This window comes from Halichoerus grypus, chromosome 1, assembly GCF_964656455.1.
Source record: "Halichoerus grypus chromosome 1, mHalGry1.hap1.1, whole genome shotgun sequence".
Classification (NCBI taxonomy): domain Eukaryota; kingdom Metazoa; phylum Chordata; class Mammalia; order Carnivora; family Phocidae; genus Halichoerus; species Halichoerus grypus.
This window is the reverse complement of record NC_135712.1, coordinates 163422635-163443694: the sequence shown is the minus strand read 5'-3', so window position 1 is coordinate 163443694 and position 21060 is coordinate 163422635. Positions and strand designations below refer to the sequence as shown.

Genomic DNA, 21060 nt, shown 5'->3' with positions numbered 1-21060 from the left:
ATTAGAAATAACTGCAACACTAAATGAAATAATTATAATTCTGAGGTTTTGTTCTCTCAAGTGGTACCCCTTCCAATTGTTTACAATGCCCAGAGCATGTCGAATATGACAGTACCACAGTCAGAGAGACAAAGGAACAACTCTTCCCTCACAGACTAAAGAAACATCTCTAGCAGTAAAAAATGAGAACACTAGTCAAAAGAAAAGACCCAAAGACCACACATATGAATGGTTGGCAAACCAAGGAACAAGAGAAGGTTGTTTAGGATTATTATTTCTATTGAGAGAACCACTTTAGCAATATGAAATGTCATTCTTTATCTTTAGTAATACTTCTTGCCTTAATAACTAAGTTATCTGATATTAACATAGCTTAATCACCTTTCTTTTGGCTAGCATTTGCATGGTATTATCTTTTCCTGTCTAGTTCCATCTTGCTATTTATTTTAAATTTATCTCATGAGTTCTTTATTCTTCTTTTCCTGCTTTTCTATTCATCAACTAGTTTTAATATTCCATTTTATTTCTTCTATTAGTTACACATTTTTGTGTTATTCTTTTAGTGGTTACCCAGAAAATAATAACACACATTCCTAACTTGCTATAGTCTACTTTAACCACATTCCAAACAATACAAGACCTTAATAACAATTTGACTCCATTAACTCTCCTCCATCCTTTTTGCAATTGTTGTTGTCTATTTTATTTCTACAATGCTTTAAACCTCAACAGTCATATTATAATTTTAAAGCTCAACTATTAACTTAAGGAAATATAGATGCAAATTATATACAAAGTAAATAAAATTAAGCAATACTACTCCAGCTATATTGATATTTACTGATATCCTATACAGATATATAGCATGGCAGCCAGGTCTTTAGGTAGTGCGTGTTAGTGTTCATATCCACAGGTGTTGTATATCAAACTGGTACTCCACAGAACTTATAGCCTCTAGCCTCAATAGTGTGGAATTTCTAGAACATAAAAGGGACTCTGATACAGCTCTAGAACCTAGAAGTTACACTAAACGAGGACTTCAACTCTCCCTCTTACATAGCATTAGGCTGTCATTTTATTTCATCCTTTCCTCCTACAGGAATGTTTCCAAGAATGCTACAGAACAAATTTCTAGGGGCACCTAAGTGGCTCAGTTGGTTAAGTGTCTGCCTTTGGTTCAGGTCATGATCCCAGGGTCCTGGGAACAAGTCTTGCATCGGGCTCCTTGCTCAGCAGGGAGCCAGCTTCTCCCTCGGCCTGTGGCTCCCCCTGCTTGTGCTCTCTCTCTCTGACAGACAAATAAAATCTTAAATAAACAAAATCTTAAAAAAAAAAAAAAAAAAGAATTTCTACATTGGACAGAAGGGTCTGTTAACTAAACTGCTGAGGTCCTTTAACTCTGTTATGCTGAATTACACAAAATCACCATTTTTGTAAGCTCAAACTGCTCAAATATTGGCAATGTTGTATGGTCCAAAGTAATACTTAAGTGTAAGACCTAATAAAATCTAGGGTTCAGTTAAACTTAATCAAGATTTCCTTCACCCAAATCAAGATTTGGAAGTAAGTTTTAATTTCTAAAATCAAATTTAATTTTTTTTAAGATTTTTTATTTGTTTATTTGAGAGAGAGAGAGAGAGAACACAAGCAGGAGGAGGGAGAGAGGGAGAGGGATAAGCAGACTCCCCGCTGAGCAGGGAGCCCGACACGGGGCTTGATCCCAGGACCCTGAGATCATGACCTGAGCTAAAGGCAAACGCTTAACTGACTGAGCCACCCACGTGCCCCTAAAATCAAATTTTAAAAAAGATTATTCTGTCTACAACACTCTAGGCCAATGAAGTTCACATTTAGCTATTCAATAAAGAGAATTTGAGACAGAAGATAACTACAAAGGTGATTTTGCTATAGAAATGCTGTCCAGAGGCACCTGGGTGGCTTATCAACTCCTGATTTCAGCTCAGGTCATGATCTCGGGGTCGTGAGATCGAGCCCCCCATCAGGCTCTGTGCTTAACATGAAGTCTGTTTGAGATTCTCTCTCTCCCTCTCCCTCTGCCCCTCCACTCTACGTGTGCTCTCTCTCTCTAAAATAAACAAATAAATCTTTAAAGAAAAGAAATGCTGTCCTTTTAGGGGCTAATAGGAAGAAACAAATGGATTGAAGTCTGTCTTTTCTATTTCACAATAGTGGCTCTATTTTTCTTTTTATAGTTTAAATGTGTGCAAACATGTCGAGGAGTTCCTAGAAGTGGATTTATTAGACAAAAGGAATTATGCATTTTTTTTAAATTGAGGTATAACGGACACATATATTAGTTTCAGGTGTACACCATAATGATCCGATATTTGCATATATTACAAAATCATCACAACAGTAAGTCTTAACATCTGCTATCATAAATATTTTTTTCTTATAAGAACTTTTAAGATCTACTCTTACCAACTTTCAGATATGCAATACAGTATTATTAACTACAGTCACCATGTTGTACAATATATCCCCATAATTTATTTATTTTATAAATGGAAGTTTGTACTTCGGTCCCCTTCACCTACTCTCACACCCTACCTCAAAGAACCATCCTCTGTATCCACGAGCTTGAGCTTTTTTGGTGGGGTTTTCTTTGCTGTTTTTTGTTCTTTAAGATTCTACATACAAGTGAGATCATACAGTATTTGTCTTTCTCTCATCTATTTCACTTAGTATAATGCCCTCAAGGTCCATCCATGTTGGTACAAATGCCAAGATTTCATTATTTTTTTATGGCTAATATTCTATATATCATATATATGAAATACACAAACACACACCACATTTTCTTTATCCATTCAGTCACTGGTGGACTGTTTCCATACCTTGACTTTTGTTTATTTCAGAAATGAATGTTTTTGTGATTTCTACTTTGGGGACAAAGAAGACTTTAGAGGGCGTATCTATATCAAAATCCCTCTAATTTCTATTCTAATAAAAGCCTCTTTAAAGGGGAATTAATGGGGCATCTGGGCGGCTCAGTCATTAAGCGCCTGCCTTCGGCTCAGGTCATGATCCCAGGGTCCTGGGATCGAGTCCCACATCGGGCTCCCTCCTCAGGGGGAAGCCTGCTCTCCCTCTCCTGCTGCTTGCGTTCTTGCTCTCGCTATCTCTGTCTCTGTCAAATAAATAAAATCTTTAAAAAAAAGGGGGGGATTAACGGAGTAAACATGAAAGATTGAACACATTCACTTTGGCTTTCTACTAAAATTAAATAATAAAATGCACACACACACCAAGGCAGGGAGAACTAGAGAGGATACAGCAGTAGATAAGAGATGTCAATAAAATTTTGGAAGGTGAAAAACAGATGGTCCAGTAATAAATGACTTAGATTTCAGCTTTTCTCCGGTCAGTAAGTGTTTGGCAGAGTAGTAGGTGGTGTGAGGAAATCAACAAGAAGCAAGCCAACTTATGCTAAAACTACAGAAAGGTCAGGACTTACACAGTATTAGGGGCTCCTTTAAAACCAAGGGCATAGAGTTGGGCCTGAAAATAGAAGAATTGGTTAAAACTATTTATAATAAGCAGTCAGATCAGCAGATCATTCTCCTACCACACAGGTGATCAGTCCAGAGGTGCACTGAAACAAGGGACCAGAAAGATTCCAGACTGAGAGACTCTAGATGCAGATGAGTGCTGGGGTGAGGTACCATTCTGAGGACAGAAGGATTAAACTGAGAGATGAGAATTTCAGTCCTCTTCCCAGTCTTCCAGAACACATGCAGCCAGGCTTATTACCACTGCCATCATCCACCCACTCCCAAAGGCAAGAGTTTGAACAATTCCTCTGGAAAAACTGACTGAAGAGGGGCGCCTGGGTGGCTCAGTCGTTAAGTGTCTGCCTTTGGCTCAGTTCATGATCTCAGGGTCCTGGGATCGAGCCCCGCATCAGGCTCCCTGCTCGGCTGGGAGCCTCCTTCTCCCTCTCCCACTCCCCCCTGCTTGTGTTCCCTCTCTCGCTGTGTCTCTATCAAATAAATAAAAAATCTTTAAAAAAAAAAAAAAAACTGACAAAAAGACCTATACACACTGACAACTGGAGGGGCCTCCAATAAAATGGATCTCTGCCTAATTACTCTATGGTAAAAACCATCAACCTACAAAAGCCTTCACAAAGGATAGCTTCCCAGAGCATTTTAATGCCTCTCTCAAGTAAGAAGAGAAAGCCATGGATGACTAGACTTTTGAGAAAAGCCTCTAACAAAGAAATATTTAATAGAAGGATTGGGAAATAACTTTTAAGGAAATTTCCCAGAAATTAGAATAAAAGAAAGACACAAAAGAGTACATCAGAAGACTCAATCTTTGACTAACAAAAAGAACACAAACTAAGTACAGAAAAAAATTAAATAATATAAGTGAACTATGGCTATATGCAATAACATGGATCAACCTCAGGCATGTTATTTTTGCATAAAAAGCAAGTCATACAAGACTACATAAACTATAATACCATTTAATAAAGTCCCCCAAACAAGTACAACAAAGAACAGTTCGCTTAGTGTCACATACATACATAATTAACTACCTTTTAAAAACTAAAGTGATGGGGCGCCTGGGTGGCTCAGTCGTTAAGCGTCTGCCTTCGGCTCAGGTCATGATCTCAGGGTCCTGAGATCAAGCCCCCCATCGGGCTCCTGCTCAGCGGGAAGCCTGTTTCTCCCTCTCCCTCTCCCCCTGCTTGTGTTCCCTCTCTCACTGTGTCTCTCTCTGTCAAATAAATAAAATCTTTAAAAAATAAAAAAAAATAAAAAATAAAGTGAATGAAATACAAAATTTTGGACAGTAGGAGAATCACATATGGCTCCAAGAGCATGGTGATGGTAATGTTCCCATTCTTAAGTTGTGTGGTCAGTTGATAGGTCATTTGTTTATTATTGTGTATCATCACAGCTTACATAAAGTTTTTTTAGTATGAATAAAATATTACATAATAAAATTTTTAAACAAAATCAGCTTTTCTCCAGTCAGGTAAGTGCTTGGCAGGTTAGTGAGAGGTGTGGGGAAAATAAATTTTTGGTTTTGATGGAATAAAAATTAATATATCAATAGTTCTGTAAAACAAATGTTTCAAGATCCAATCTTTGAGTTTTCCAGATTAAAAGGACCCCTAAGTATCCAGCCCAACAAATGCCAATAAGACTCACACCAAGGAACAACTTGTAAAACCTCAGGACAATAAAGAGAAGACTTTTGAAAATTCTAGAGAAAAAAAACAGATGCTATCCAAAGGATCAAGAATCAGTATGGCATCAGATTTTTCAATAGCAATACTAGCGATGAGTAAATAAAGACACAATGCTTAAAAATTGTATGAGGAAATTCTATCCAACATAAAATTCCACACCAAGTCAATGAAGTATTACAGTAAATGAAGTATTAGAGTAAAATAAAGGAATTTTGAAAAGGGGCATAATTTTTTTTTTCTTTGTGGAGGGAGAGGGTGTGCATGGATGTGCCCAAGTGGGAGGGGGCAGAGGAAGAGGGAAAGAATCTTAAGCAGGCTCCACACTCAGTGCAGGCCCCAACATGGGGCTTGATCTCATGACCCTGAGATCATGACTTGAGCCAAAATCAAGTGTCAGACACTTAAACAACTGAGCCACCGAGGAGCCCCGAAATGGGCACAATTTCTAAAAAATTATCTCCTATGCATCCTTTTTTATAAGGCTCTTGGAGAATGTGCTTCATGAAAAGAAAGGAATAAAGCAATAAAGAAGACAACATTAAATCAAAGAAACAGGGAATCTGTTATTTATTAACAGATGAAGGGAGTCCCAGAACAAAAGGTGTGCAACAGTCTTTTAACGTAATCCATTCAGGGGCGCCTGGGTGGCTCAGTCGTTGAGCGTCTGCCTTCGGCTCAGGTCATGATCCCAGGGTCCTGGGATGGAGCCCCACATCGGGCTCCCTGCTCAGCGGGAAGCCTGCTTCTCCCTCTCCCACTGCCCCTGCTTGTGTTCCTGCTCTCGCTCTGTCTCTCTCTGTCAAATAAATAAATAAAATCTTTAAAAAAATAAAGTAATCCATTCAAATTGGAGAAGCGGGGGCAACAAGATGAAACTGAGAAGAACACACGATGTTTTTAAAAGTATTCAGAAGATCTGCAGCTCTTTCAGAACTTGGAAATGACCCAATTACAGCTAGAAAGAACAATCAAAATTGAAGCAATTAACTCCAGAGACAACAAAAACTGTATAAAAAGGAAAATGTAATCATATTGTACTTATAAGGTTCAAGCTGTTGGAACAGAGCAAAATTCGCCACCCCATAATGTGTATCTTTGGCATGTGGATGATTCTAGGCTAATTATTTTTAAGAATCAGAGGCTCACAAAGAAACTTTAACCTTCCCCCCAAATGCCTAAAAAAACTTAGAAGACCTGCTCCAGGAAGGGAGCTATCACCACAGGTAACTACAGTAAAACCTGAACTTCTGTTTACCAAACATTTACTCTTTTTCATCTTCCTGTGAATTGTCTTCCTTTTCTTTGAAGTCCCAGGCCCCTACCCACTTCTCCTTAGTTCTGGATGGCATATAAGCCTCAACTGCCTGACTTCCTGTGGGCCTCATATTCTTATGGAGCCACCTTATTTAAATAATCAAATATGATTTCTCCTCTTAATCTGTCTTATGTCACTTTAATTCTTGTACCAGCCAAAAGAACCTCAAAGGACAGAGGAAAATTTTCCATTCCCCAACAATGTAAAAATATTGACATTGGCATATGTAAACAGTTTATCAAAATTTAAAATTTTAATAAGATGTGGGCAGGAAAGATAAGAGAGCTTAATCATCATCTTCATATAGGAAATCAACAGATAATATCTACAACAGAAACAAATGGCATAAGCATATTATTTAGAAAATACTTAAATAAATTCCAGTATAAAAAGTTAAAAGTTTAAAAACTGTTGCCTGAGAAAGGAAACAATATAGAGAGTCCTGATTAGTGGCTTTTTTTAAATAGATGTTTTAATGATAAACATAAAGGTTAAAATAAATTTTCCTTGGGTTAGATATGGTGAAAAAAAACATTTGTGAGAGCTCTAAGAATCTGAAGAATGGTAGTATATGAGTCTACAGAAACTCCTTCACAAAAAATTTAAGCAAATTTATAAGCAAGTAGAATGTTTTATACTTCTAATTGTGTTGAAAAGCAAAGAGACGGCTTTTAAATTTTTGGTTTCACACTTCTCTGAAAGACTAAAGACAAAAATATATATCTGAAACAATATTAATTTCTTTTTTTTTTTTAAGATTTTATTTATTTATTTGACAGAGAGAGAGAGAGAGAGAGAGAGAGAGAACAGCAGAGGGAGAAGCAGGCTCCCGGCTCAGCAGGGAGCCTGATGCGGGACTTGATCCCAGGACTCTGGGATCATGACGAGCCAAGACAGTCGCTTAACCAACTGAGCCACCCAGGTGCCCCTGAAATAATATTAATTTCTTAGCTTAATTTGTTCCTGTAGCTTATTGTTGGTCTAAGGTCATGATTCAGTCTTCCTTTGTCAAAATGCTTTTCAGATTTTCCAGCTGTGATTTCAAAAAAACAGTACTAGGACAATACAGAATTGTGAAGCTACAAACAACGAATGGTAAGAGCTAAGGGGAAGAAAAATCCCAAGGGCTCTAATCTTTAAGGAGAGAGAAAGTCTCTACAGAAAAATATAGACTTAAACATTCAATCATACAAAAAAGGATGGCTTTGACATTTTCAGCATATGATATGTAATAAATATGTGATTTGTAATAAATATTCTTTGGTCTTCTATCCAGTTATTGGCTCATAGCTCCCCAAACTCTTGGAACTTCCTAAGCATTAAGAGCAAAGGGAGCATCTTTTGTTACAGTATTTGGTCTTTTGTCCTTAGATCCTAAAATAGCTTTGGAGCATAAAGGGGACATATTATTCAAAACAAGCCCCCATTCAACCACACCTGATTTTATGTTAATGCGGTGACTTAAAGAAAGACCCTAGTTAACCATAGGATGGGAGATGGTTGCCAGGGGAACCAACCATGTAATTAGAGTTGGAATTTTCAGCCCCACCCACCTCACCTCCAAGGAGTTAAGGAGGGACTGGAGATTGTGATCAATTACCACAGGCCAGTGATCTAATCAATCATGTCTATGTAATGAAGCTCCCACAAAAATGCCTTAACTATGGGGTTCTGAGAACTTCCAGGTTGGTGAATACATGGAGGTTCTGGGAAGGAGACATACCTAGAGGGCATGGAAGCTCTGCACCTCTTCCTATATACCTTGCCCTTTGCATCTCTTGGCCATTCTAGAGTTATATCCTTTTATAATAAATCTAATAAGTAAAATATTTTCCTGAGTTCTGTAAGCCACTCTAGCAAATTAATGGAACCCAAGGGGTGAGTGGTGGGATCATTTCATCTATAGCCAGCTGGTCAAAGCACAGGTGAAAACCTGGATTTGCCAATGGCAGCTGAAGGGGGAGGGGAGGCAGTCCTGTGGGTCTGTGCCCTTAATCTGTGGGATCTGAACCTATCCTCAGGTAAGGTCAGAATTGCATCAAATTGTGGAACACCCAGCTGGTATTGCAGAGAAGTGCTTGGTGTCAGGGGGGAGGAACCCACACATCTCGTGACCAGAAGTAAAGTGTAGTTGTGTGCTGTAGTAAAGGAGAGACACAGAGGAATGTTTTTTCCTTATATAAACATCAATTCCTCTTGCAAAGATTTTTTTTTTTTTTTGCCAGTTTCAACAGTAGCTAATTCTTTTTTACCTGAATTTTTAGGTAAATCCCACTAAAAGGAAAAAAATACTCAGTAAACGCAGTCTATATGTGACAAAGCGTGACCCCTCTAAATAAGAAAAATTTTTATTCAATTGACTTTAGTAAAACACTAGAGTTACAAATCCTTATAATGATGAAAACAAGATAAAAAAGTCAAGCTTGTCTTAGATGTTGGTACCAATCCACAAATCTCTGCACCTGAATGCAACGAAAGATAAGGCCATAGAACTAGGAGCAAAAAATAAGGGATATACATCCCAAACCAGTACGTAGACCCAAGGCAGGTAATTTATACTGTGGCCTAAAGTCTCCTGAGCTGTAATCAGATCATAAACTCTTTATTCCCATTCTCACAAAGCTAAACTTCTGACAACAGAAAACAGCCTGAATTCCATCTTTTTGCCAAGAAACTTAAGCAAGATCACCTTATATTGAAAGCCCTCTGAGGGAACATTTCTAAGAAGAATAAATTAACCTCACAGGTATTTATCTGCTTAAACTTAATTTGATTCTATGTTTGGTGTAACTCATCACAAATTTTGTAAAGACACTGTGTGATACCCAAGGAAAATGGAAAATGGAAAGAAGCTTATCAGAGAAATGTTTCCAATCACAAACATCAGTTTCAGTAACAAAGTGGGTAGACTGTTGTCTTCAACTGTTTTGCATCTTTGTACCAGACAACAGTTCCAAGCAAAAGAAAACATGGACACTGTTCTTTAACCTTGAAGAATGTATAGTTCTGGCCTGAACAATCTACAATCGTTGAAAACAAGTTCAATGTTGTTGGAAAGCCTCTGGTGAGCTAATACCAGAAAACAATGTTTAAGATATTCTACTCCTACACTATAATAGGTGGTTATTTAGATGTGTATTTGCATAGCCGCTTAACATATGAGACTTTTATTAATAAACACAACATATGCTCCCCAAGATTATATTATGTTCTATAACCTTCTATTTCACTAAAGTTCCAGAAAACATTTCCCACAGAACATCCATATGGGGTAGGTTATACGAATCTTCAGTTCCTGTGACGTACTACTCCATTATTAAGATTCATATAAAGAAACACTCAGAAATAAACAGATCAGAATTAGGACTCTCTTTCACTTTTATGGCCATTCATTCTGTGGTTTTCATATTTTAAAAAGAGAAGTGGTCCTGAGAGGGAAATCTCAACAAATGCAGGATTAGCCATTTTAAAAAATCTCAAGTCACGATTCCAGCATTTGAGACTCTTAGACTCATTGGAGCAGAAGGGCTTCTGCCTCTATGTGAACAATGAGAGAACAGGGTGTTTCAGGGGAGAAGAAAACCACCACCACAACAGAGAAACCTAAGTAGGTACTCTGTAGCACACTACTCAAATCAAGTATAGTGAAAAGGCTGTTAAGTTTATTGCTGGCTTATCCTTGCTAACTGGATTTCACAAAACCATCCCCTCACCAAAAAGAAAAAAGAAAAAAAAGGAAGGGGTGTATGGATACTAAAGTTTTTGTTTTTATGGTGATACAATTTTGAGCTTAAAAAAGTGAAGCTATTCAATTATACTGCAGAACAAATTATTTTTAATTAAATAGTACATCTTTCAGAGGGAATTTATTTACTAAGTCATCTAAGATATTATACACTAAAATAACTGTTCACTCTAAACTTGTTTCATGTTCTCTTTCTCCTTGCTTCTCTTTTTATTTGGTATAAAGAAGCAGAGTAAAAGTTTGTTGATGAAGTTCATTGTTGGAACTCCTTACTTATATATTACTCTCCCATATAGTCAAGCTATCGGCTTACAAGAGGCATTAAAACTTTCTCCTATGTGGAGACGGCTTGAGAATCAGAAATCATCAAATTTCTAAAGAAAACAGCAGAAGTTCTGAGCAGAAGGTCTGGAAGAAGAAGTGGAACAATTTCCCAGTGTAGTCCTGTTCCAGATCTTCATTCACAGGCTAGCTTTCCTACAGTGTTTCAAATTTAAATGTTCCACCTATGAATTCCTACCTACAGTGACAGAATTTAGGAGTATCAAAGGTTGTTTAGTCCAGCCGGACTCTCAATGGAGTCACAGATATTTCCTACAACATGCATGATGTGTGGTTCTCCAGCTTTTGCCTGATCTTCCCAAGACAGCCTACCTCAAAACTGTACAGTTCTGTTGTAAAATCTGTTCTTATATTGTGGTTAGCATCACATTCCTAAGGTAAATATAAATGATTTTCATATTATCCAAAAATTCTTTAGAGGAAAATTATTCTAACTTTTAATCTTGATCTAAATAGAGGATACATGCACCCCAGTATGTACGCAAGACAATCCAATGGACTGCGGTAAGAAAACATTGTAACTTCCATTTATATTACTATCACATCCTTTTATTTTTTAAGTTATATGATGGATGTAATTTATAGGAACAATTATATGTGCACAATTTGTAACATAAAAATATTAGAGATACGCTAAAGGTGTGGGTGAGCAAAATAATTTGGAGGCCACTACTGTAGACAGTTAATGTCCTTTCTTTTATTTTATTTTTTTAAATATTAGGTCACAGGGAACCTACCTATATGATTATGGATCCAAGGTGGATATTAAATGTTCATCATCACTGTATCATGAACCATGTATAAATAAATATTCATCATGAGAAATTAATGGCACCCAAATAAGCTTTCAAAATATCAAAATAATAAACAGACTTTCTTGGATTATTCAGCTCTCCAACAAGTCTACCATGCATGTGACAACTGTGTGGACACATACACACATACACACCCACAGAGAAAAAGGAACCTATAAGGATATCTTTCATTATCTGTCCAACCTAAATTGAAAAATTAAATGTAATTTGACTAAATTTACCTACATTTAAAGTGCTAAGCTGGAGTCCTCAGAATACTAACATTGGAAGTGATCCCAAGAAGATACCAAGGTCCATTTTAATTAACGTTTAAAATTATATTGTTGTCCTTGAAATCAGCTTTTCAATTATAATGCTATTTAGAGCATACTCCCAAAATGCTTTAATAGAGGCAGACATAGGAAATACTTTAAGTTATTAAAGAAGATGTTCATGTTATAAGTAAATTCTAAAAGCAAGGCAAGGGAATAAAGATTGAGTCTTTGGAAAGCTGCCATATCTAGGATCTTTTACAATCTAGGATCGTAAAAAGGCAAGCACATTTACATTAAATTAGGTTTTCAAGGTACATTTTCAACTTTCTCTTACTTAAAACCAAAACAACCTTCCTAAACAAAGTAAAAATCCTATTATTAACTAACCATAAGAATCTTTGCAAAGTTCAGAATTTAGGCCAACATTCATGAAGAGTTAGTTCCATAACCTGGCTGGTAATTAAAAATAAGACTTTGGGATTGTATGAAGAGGTATATGCATCCCTATGCTCATTGAAGCATTATTTACAACAAGCCAAGATTCATAAGCAACCTAAGTGTTCATGGATAGATGAATGGATAAAGAAGATATGGTATATATACACAACAGAGCATTAGCCATAAAATAGAATGGAATCTTACCATTTGCACCAACCTGAATAGACGCAGTGGGTATTATGCTAAATGAAATAAATCAGACAGAGAAAGACAAATACCGTATGATTTCACTTATATGTGGAATCTAAAAAACAAAATACACAAAACAAAACAGAAATTGACTCACTGATACAGGAAACAAACTGCTGGTTACCAGAGGGGGAGTGGTGGGGGGAGGCAAAATAGATGAAGGGGATTAAGAGGTACAAACTTCCAGTTATAAATAAGTCATGGGGACATAATGTACAGCATAGGGAATGTAGCCAATAATATTGTAATAACTCTGTATATGACAGATGGTAACTACACTTATCACTAGGGATCATTTCATAATGTATGAAAATAGCAAATCACTATAATGTACATCTGAAACTAATAGGATATTGTATGTCAGTTATACTTCAATAAAAACAAAAGAATTAGTTCCATAACCTGGTTAGTAATTAAAAATAAGACTTTGGGATTATATTAGTATTAACCAAGAAAATTATGTTTAAAATACACTGCAGGCTGTAAGAATCACTAGTATAATACAGAAGAATTAGCATGTTACTTCATCAAACATTACTCTCAGCAATACCAGAGGGTATCAGCAGAGGGCCTCTAGAAATCATGGTACTAAAGCTTCCTAGTAACATCCTTCCCAAGTAAACCAGGAAATGAATTCCCTGCTACTGATATTTGCTAAAATGATTTATGTTCAAATTAAATTGTCAACATCTGATTAAGACTCTAGCTCAGAAATCAAATATGAGAATTTCTCTCCAACTAAAAAATTTCACATCCAAACCAGGAAAGCAATATTCAAATGTCAAATACTGCTTTCCCGATTACAACTTGCACTATAAGATCAAATTTTTCTAACAGCCTCAATGAAAGTGTCAATACTATTTTTAATAAAAAATCTCTGTGAAATGTAAGATCATGATATCACAAATATGATGGATAAGCAACATTTGCTATCTTACCCTCCCCTAAGAGGAAATAAATGGGTAACAAGAATTTCTTCCTCTTTGTCTCCTACAGACCTAGACTACTCCCCTGTCATCACATGTGATTTCCTGACAGACATTATTGCAATCCCAGAGATGACTTTTACCTCAGTAGGCTGAAATTTCTATTATTTTGAGCTGGGAATTACTGTTCTGTTTTGAAGACAAAACCTCTTTGGACTTCAAGTATCACCAAACAGACATTAAAGAAGACAATGTTGGGGCGCCTGGGTGGCTCAGTCGGTTAAGCATCCGACTCTTGATCTCAGCTCAGGTCTTGATTTCAGGGTCGTGAGTTCAAGCCCCATGTCGGGCTCCACCATGGGCATGGAGCCTACTTTAAAAAAATTAAAACAAAAACAAAAAGAATTGAGCAATGATTTAAAAACAAAAGCTCCTGAAGATCTAAGTATAATACATTACTAGATTCTTAAACATGCCACAAAACTTTTAATTATTCTGATTTGAACATGTCCATACATTAAATAATACTACAAATATAAAGTAAGGAAAATCAGGTGCTGAAGGTAGGAAATATTAAGTGACATTTCCTACCTTTAACACCACATTAAAAGAAGATATAATTTGAAAGCATCTCACTCTTAAAAGCAAATATTTTAGAAACAAGAGGTAAGTTCTTCAGAGAAGTCTTCTTTTCAAACATTCTCAAAACTACTAAGCATCTGTCATGTTTAAGTCACTATCTATAAAAAATTCAATTGAATTTCACCAAATGAAAATTAAAGATACGAAAAATAAGTCAGATTGCAAAAAGGAAAAACAATTTCAAAATGGAGCTGTGTACATTAAAAGAACCAAACAGTACCTTAGAATTAGGAAAGTAATAGCTCAGCTCTAGTTCCTGCTATATCCATATCTGGGTATTATGTTCTGTTCTAGAGACCATAATTTAAGAGGAATACTGAAGAACTGGAATAATCAAGAGTTGATGGACCAGGGTGCCTGGGTGGCTCAGTTGGTTAAGCGACTGCCTTCGGCTCAGGTCATGATCCTGGAGTCCCGGGATCGAGTCCCGCATCGGACTCCCTGCTCAGTGGGGAGTCTGCTTCTCCCTCTGACCCTACCCCCCTCGTGCACTCTCTCTCACTCTCTCTCAAATAAATAAATAAAATCTTAAAAAAAAAAAAAAAGTTGATGGACCAGTATGATTAAGTACTCAAAACTATGATAATGGAAGAACACTCCAGTGCTTGCTTCAGCAGCATATATACAAAAATGGAACAATAGAATTGATTAGCATGGCCCATGCACAAGGATGATACTCAAATTTGTGAAGCATTCCATATTTGTCATGGACCTCTGGGGTCCTTAGTGAATTGCTGAAACCACAAATTTAGATCTGTGATTGTCAAGAATCTACCTGCTGTGTAGTTTTCCAGTGGAGTCCCGGGAGGCTCCCAATTCATTTAGTATCCCAAGAATCCTCTGAATCTCATAGCTAGAAAGTATTTTTAAGCCACTCTTTAGGCCAACCTTCTCCTTGAGCTATCTATTCTAGACTATATCGATTGCTATGAGATTATTCTTGGCAAGACCCGCAACAACAGAATAGTGGTCAAAAGCATGACTTCTGGAGCTAGAAAGGCATGGTTCTGATATCCAGTAAACTTCTAACCAGTTGTGAGAACTTGGTAAGTCACTTCAACCACACTCTTCTGTTTTCCTCACTTATAAAACAGAGATAGTAGGGGCGCCTGGGTGGCTCAGTCGCTTAAGTGTCTGCCTTCGGCTCAGGTCATGATCCCAGGGTCCTGGGATCGAGCCCCACATCGGGCTCCCTGCTTAGCGGAAGCCTGCTTCTCCCTCTCCCACTCCCCCTGCTTGTGTTCCCTCTCTTGCTGTCTCTCTCTCTGTCAAATAAATAAAATATTTTTAAATAAATAAATAAATAAGAGAGTAATATTTCACAGTACAGCGTTTATACTAAGGATTCACTATTGCATTCTAGCACTTAGAATGCTTGGATCAATAAATATTTGAATTAAAAAATAAAAAAAGAATATCCAGGGCACTGGGTGGCTCACTCAGTTAAGCATCTGCCTTCCATTCAGGTCATGATCCCAGGGTCCTGGGATCCAGCCCTGCATTGGGCTCCCTGCTTCTTGCGGAGCCTGCTTCTCCCTCTCCCCCTGCCTGCCGCTCTCCCTGCTTGTGCACTCGAACTCTCTGTCTCTGTGTCAAATAAATAAATAAAATCAACGAAGGGAGGAAGGGGGGAGCCCCAAGGATTAGGGATTATTCACCTAGAAAAGGGATTTTTCAGAAACATATTTTGAAAGAAATCCCTGCCTGCAAAGACACTATATACTCTGACTGGCCCTAACTGGAGAAATACAATTTAATATAGATTTCAGTTTAATAGGTTAGATTTGTCTAACAGAGGAATCCATAGTAGAATGGACTTCTTTGGGAGATTCTGAGGCCAGATAACCACTTGGGGAGAATATGACAGAGCTGAATAAAATGACTATAGAAGTCCCTTCCAACCTAAGATACTGTGTTAATCGAAGTCTCAAAAAGGTAAGTGGAACTTCCTTTAGGACAATGCTCCAGGGCGCCTGGGTGGCTCAGTCGTTAAGCGTCTGCCTTCGGCTCAGGTCATGATCCCAGGGTCCTGGGATCGAGCCCCGCATCGGGCTCCCTGCTCGGCGGGAAGCCTGCTTCTCCCTCTCCCACTCCCCCTGCTTGTGTTCCCCCTCGCTATCTCTCTGTCAAATAAATAAATAAAATCTTTAAAAAAAAAAAAAAAAAAAAAGGACAATGCTCCAGAATTCTTGTCTTACCCCTCAGATAGCTGTAGCAACTTGGTAGGGGGGAAACAACCCTAAAAGCACAGAATTAAAAAGAATCGTTGCCGGGGCGCCTGGGTGGCTCAGTCGCTGAGAGTCCGCCTTCAGCTCAGGTCATGATCCTGCTTCTCCCTCTCCCACTGCCCCTGCTTGTGTTCCCTCTCTTGCTGTCTCTCTGTCAAATAAATAAAATCTTCAAAAAAAAAAAAGAATTACTGCTGAAGCACCTAGGTGGCTCAATCGGTTAAGCATCCAACTCTTGATCTCAATTCCAGTCTTGATCTCAGGGTTGTTGAGTTCGAGCCCCGTCTTGGCACTTCTTAAATAATAATCATAATAAATGTTTAAAAAAGAACCATTGCTACCATCGGGTTACCTGCCAAATTACCTGAAGCAAAGATAAATATCCTTGCATTTCCTACTTTAAAGCACCTTTTGGAGGTTAAGACTGTTGGCTTCTGGACTTCCAGAAATTTCACTGTGGCCTTTGACAGTGGATGTGGAAAGCAATAGGAAACTTCTACTCTTTTATCTAAATTTCTACTTTATTCATTTCTACTATAAGAGTTAATTATTGGACTTCATATCTTACTTTAATTGCTAAGACCACCTGTTTAATTTTTTTCCTTAGGTGTTTCAGGAAAATTAGTCTCCTTGGATGTAGGCATCTAGATAACAGGTTACCAATTTTTTGGCAGTCTAGATTCTTGTAAGATCTTCTATACCCTCTGCCTTTATATTACACTTCTCACACTAAGTACATGATAAAAATGTACAATATTGAGGCATCTGTGCTATACTGGAATGAGCACAAAAAATTAAGACTCAGCCAGGTACTAGCTCTCTGGTCTTAAGTAAGTTTAAAATTTTCCCTAAGCCCTAATTACTTCATTTGTAAAAAATTAAAAATTAAATTTAAGAAAAGGGAGATCAGAACTACCTCAAAAAACTGACATGCAATGTAAACTACATTATATACATAAACAAGATCTTACATACCTTAGATACAAGATAAGCTGAGTATGATCCCACATAATAATATTAAAACAAATTCACCTCCACAAAACATCCTTGCAAAGATCACTACCAACTACATGGAAAAGATTCTCAATTATTGAATGAGTCACTAAAATTCAGTATTCTCAGGGCAGGTTTCTTGGTTATCTTAGGGCAATAAGAAGATGACAGAGGGATGATTCTCACCTTCATCCCCCTTTCTTAACTATAATTCTCCAACTATATTTTGTGGTCAGTGTGAGACTACAATTATGAGCTCTCTTCCACCTCACCCTCAACCTCATAATGCAGAAATAGCTCCACAGAGACTGTATATTTAACTGGTTACCTCAGTAAATAGAAGAGGCCTTATCTTAGACCCTGTAAATAATTACTCCATTTTCTTATTATTTTGTTTAGATATGTAAGAATCTAGAAAGTCACTGCTCATATTTTAATGATGAATGGTATTGAAGTAAGTCTAAGGAATCATTACAGTATTTTATTTCCATTGCTACTCATCTGAAAAAGAAGACAAGAATTATTTAAAAGTAATAGCATAAGAGGGGCGCCTGGGTGGCTCAGTCGTTAAGCGTCTGCCTTCGGCTCAGGTCATGATCTCAGGGTCCTGGGATCGAGTCCCGCATCGGGCTCCCTGCTCCTTGGGAGCCTGCTTCTCCCTCTCCCACTCCCCCTGCTTGTGTTCCCTCTCTCGCTGTCTCTCTCTCTGTCAAATAAATAAATAAAATCTTTAAAAAAAAAAAAAAAAGTAATAGCATAAGAAACCAAACAGATAGAATGAAATCAGTCTTTGTCCCTGCTCTTAGATTTCTGCCCTCATTCAAACAAGCTGATCTAGTTACCACTATCTGAAAAAAGAAAAAAAACTTTCTCCTGCTTGACAGAACTGGTATTCTTCAGTTCTCTGACATGATCAACAGGACAAAAAGGCAAGAATGCTAATAAACACAGAATCAGAGGGAACCCAGGGATCTGGACCTGGTATCATTCATAATTAGCTCTATAACCTCAAGCAGGTTTTAACACCTGGGCCTGTAAAATGAGTTTCGTTAGGATTGTCCCTAAAGCTTAGCAGTCTGAGTGTTTGCTAGCTAATCACTTGGAAACAGCCAGATCTACTGGCTGAAAATCATTTGTGTTGCAAGGGACTCATTTTGTAACTGGAAGTTTCTAAATTCTTAACTTCCTCATTATTACAACTTTGAAATGTGAGTCAGGGCTCCTTATTCCAGTTAGATGTTACTATGATAAAATAAAATGTATTTGTCAGTTCTTGATACTTGACTTGATCTTTGGCTGGAGGTATGAATATTCTTCTAATACATTAACCAATAAATACTTGCTAACTCTTTTTACAAAAAGACTTGTCATAAGATTAATTTTTTAAGGGGGGGAGGGGCAGAGGGAGAGAGAGAATCTTAAGCAGACTCCACGCCTAGCGTGGAGCCCAACACAAGGCCTGATCTCACAACCCTAAGATCACGACCTGAGCCAAAATCAAGAGTGGGACGTTTAACCAACTGAGTCACCCAGGTGCCCCAAGATTAATTTTTAAAATCAAACATCTTCTATATATCTAAAATGATTCTATTTAGGAAGAGGGTATTTTCAAAGTCCATCTATATATAAAATAAGAGACACAAATCAATGCAAATACATATTGTAACCCTGAAGTATAAAAGCTCCAAAGTGAAATCTAGTCTGCTTCTACTGACTGACAAGACCATAGAGGTCATAATGATATAGTATCAAAATAAGTCAAAATTTTTTTAAAAATTTTTTTTAAACTTTTTTTTTTTAATTTTTATTTATTTATTTATTTATTTGACAGAGAGACACAGCGAGAGAGGGAACACAAGCAGGGAGAGTGGGAGAGGGAGAAGCAGGCTTCCCGCCAAGCAGGGAGCCCAATGCGGGGCTCGATCCCAGGACCCTGGGACCATGACCTGAGCCGAAGGCAGACGCTTAACGACTGAGCCACCCAGGCGCCCCTCAAAATTTTTTTTAATAATTAAAGACTGAATTCTTTATTCGGAATGAAAGAGTCTTGTCTTACACAGTAGGTAATAAAAAGGAATAACGTATACACATTATTAACCATAAATGAAAAGAGAAAACCAGTGCAAAATGCAGCAGACAATACATCTCTAACATATTGCAAAGGCTGATACCCGGACAACACTACTTCAGAAAAGTGCCAGCGAAATGGTGAGTGTGTGAAAACAAAGAAAAATATTGTGTTTATAGGGTGCAGAAAGTATCCCAGAATCTGACAGAGCCCATGCATCTCTGCACCCAGAATACACTTAGAGAGTAATTTAACCATGACAATAGGGACTACAGAAAATGGTATACTGTGTATAAACCTGGCCTCTCTAATCGCCTCCTTTCGTGCCTGGAACATCTTGACATTGTTCATGTTCGACTGCCAATATTTCACATATCCTCCATGCTCTGCTGTCAACATCCACATGTCATTATGTGACCAAGTCATGGCCCTCACTGGGCTATCATGAGCCTGTAATATTGTTTCAAAACTGAAGGTGAGTCCATTCCACAAGGTGAACTCTCCACTAGAAGCTCCAGTGACCAACCGTCTTCCTTCTGGAGTCCACCTAACAACAAATACTGGACACTTTATTTGTTGATGTTCTAACAAATTCTGTTACTGCATTCATATGATTATACAACATCCCTACAGGTGGGACCAAATCATTATAATAACCTGCATCAGGCTGAATTGCCCACATATCTCTCTGGTCTCTTTGCCATATTCTATTCTCCAAATACTTAATTACAGACGGATTATACTCTATGGTTTTTCAGTTTACTGCTTTTCTCATCCGTTTTCCATCAAAGGTAAGCTGCTGCATTGCTTGCTGCTGTGCAAAATCAGGTAGTTTATAAAATAGTTGTCGAGGTGCTTGGTGTTAGAACCTTGGCATATGGAAAAAACGGGGAGGAGAACCAATTTCTGTAGCCATGGTGATGTATTAGTCCTACCACACCTCCAGCGCTGAGCAGAGCTCCTAATGAATGGTGAGCGAAGGGTTTGTCTTCACTGTCAGGAATGTCTCTCCCCCTGGCCTCTTCCCTCCACCCCTCTCAATCCCTCTCCTCCAAAGGAGCAGCCGCCATCTTCCCCTATGAGCCACCGAGTGCACTCAAAATAAATCAATTTTTAACAAATACTTACTAAGCCCAACATTGTGCTAACCTGCCAAAGTTGCCTATCTTGCTTGAGATAAAATGTTGTACTCTGATCTCTGAAAAAGAAAAAAAAAATCAATCTGTTCTAGTGATTACCTTATATAATACATGATCCTGGTCTGTCCTTCTGTTTAGATTATCTATTTATCTACCTATGAGTCTTTGGAAACTAACAGTCACAAGGGAAGACAGTTTAACAGTGTTATGGATAAACAAAAGAGTAGTGGGACACTGGTTGCCAAAATTCCCCCCACAACTAAGATTCAAAGCTACTGATAAAGTACCCAAATCCCTTGTGAATAAAAGGGAAAAGCAGAAGTGAGGTCACATATTATATTCCTTTAGAGGTCTAATTACTCTGAAGTATGTATCTGTTTTATAATGTAAAAGAAATGGAGGTTATATCTAACTTAAAGCGTGAACTCAACATTGTTTTATGTTGAGCCTTCATCACAAAAGCTGCTGTTCCAAACAGAGGAATGTAACTCATATTTTTAAAAATATAAAAAAAAACACTTTAGAAGCATCCTTATGGTAACTCTGCAAAACAAATTCACCAAGTTCAAGAACATCCTAGATATACCTTCAATTTCACCCTTATGACAACCATATTAAATGTCAATATAAGATCATTAAGGATAATCAAAATACCTCTTGGACCACTACATAAATATACTAT

At 37.6% G+C, this 21060-nt stretch overlaps 1 protein-coding gene, 1 non-coding gene and 1 pseudogene across 5 annotated transcripts in view; 1 reads left to right on the top strand and 2 right to left on the bottom strand.

The window, feature by feature from the left end:
• The window catches only part of TMCC1 (transmembrane and coiled-coil domain family 1), a 250694-nt gene that overhangs the window by 149054 nt on the left and 80580 nt on the right, over nt 1-21060 (bottom strand). The window lies entirely within an intron of this gene.
• LOC118523845 (U6 spliceosomal RNA) lies at nt 14552-14655 on the top strand. Its single transcript, XR_004911284.2, has one exon. It is a non-coding gene; the product is annotated as a U6 spliceosomal RNA (small nuclear RNA).
• On the bottom strand, nt 19183-20200 carry LOC144382292 (pre-mRNA 3' end processing protein WDR33 pseudogene; annotated as a pseudogene).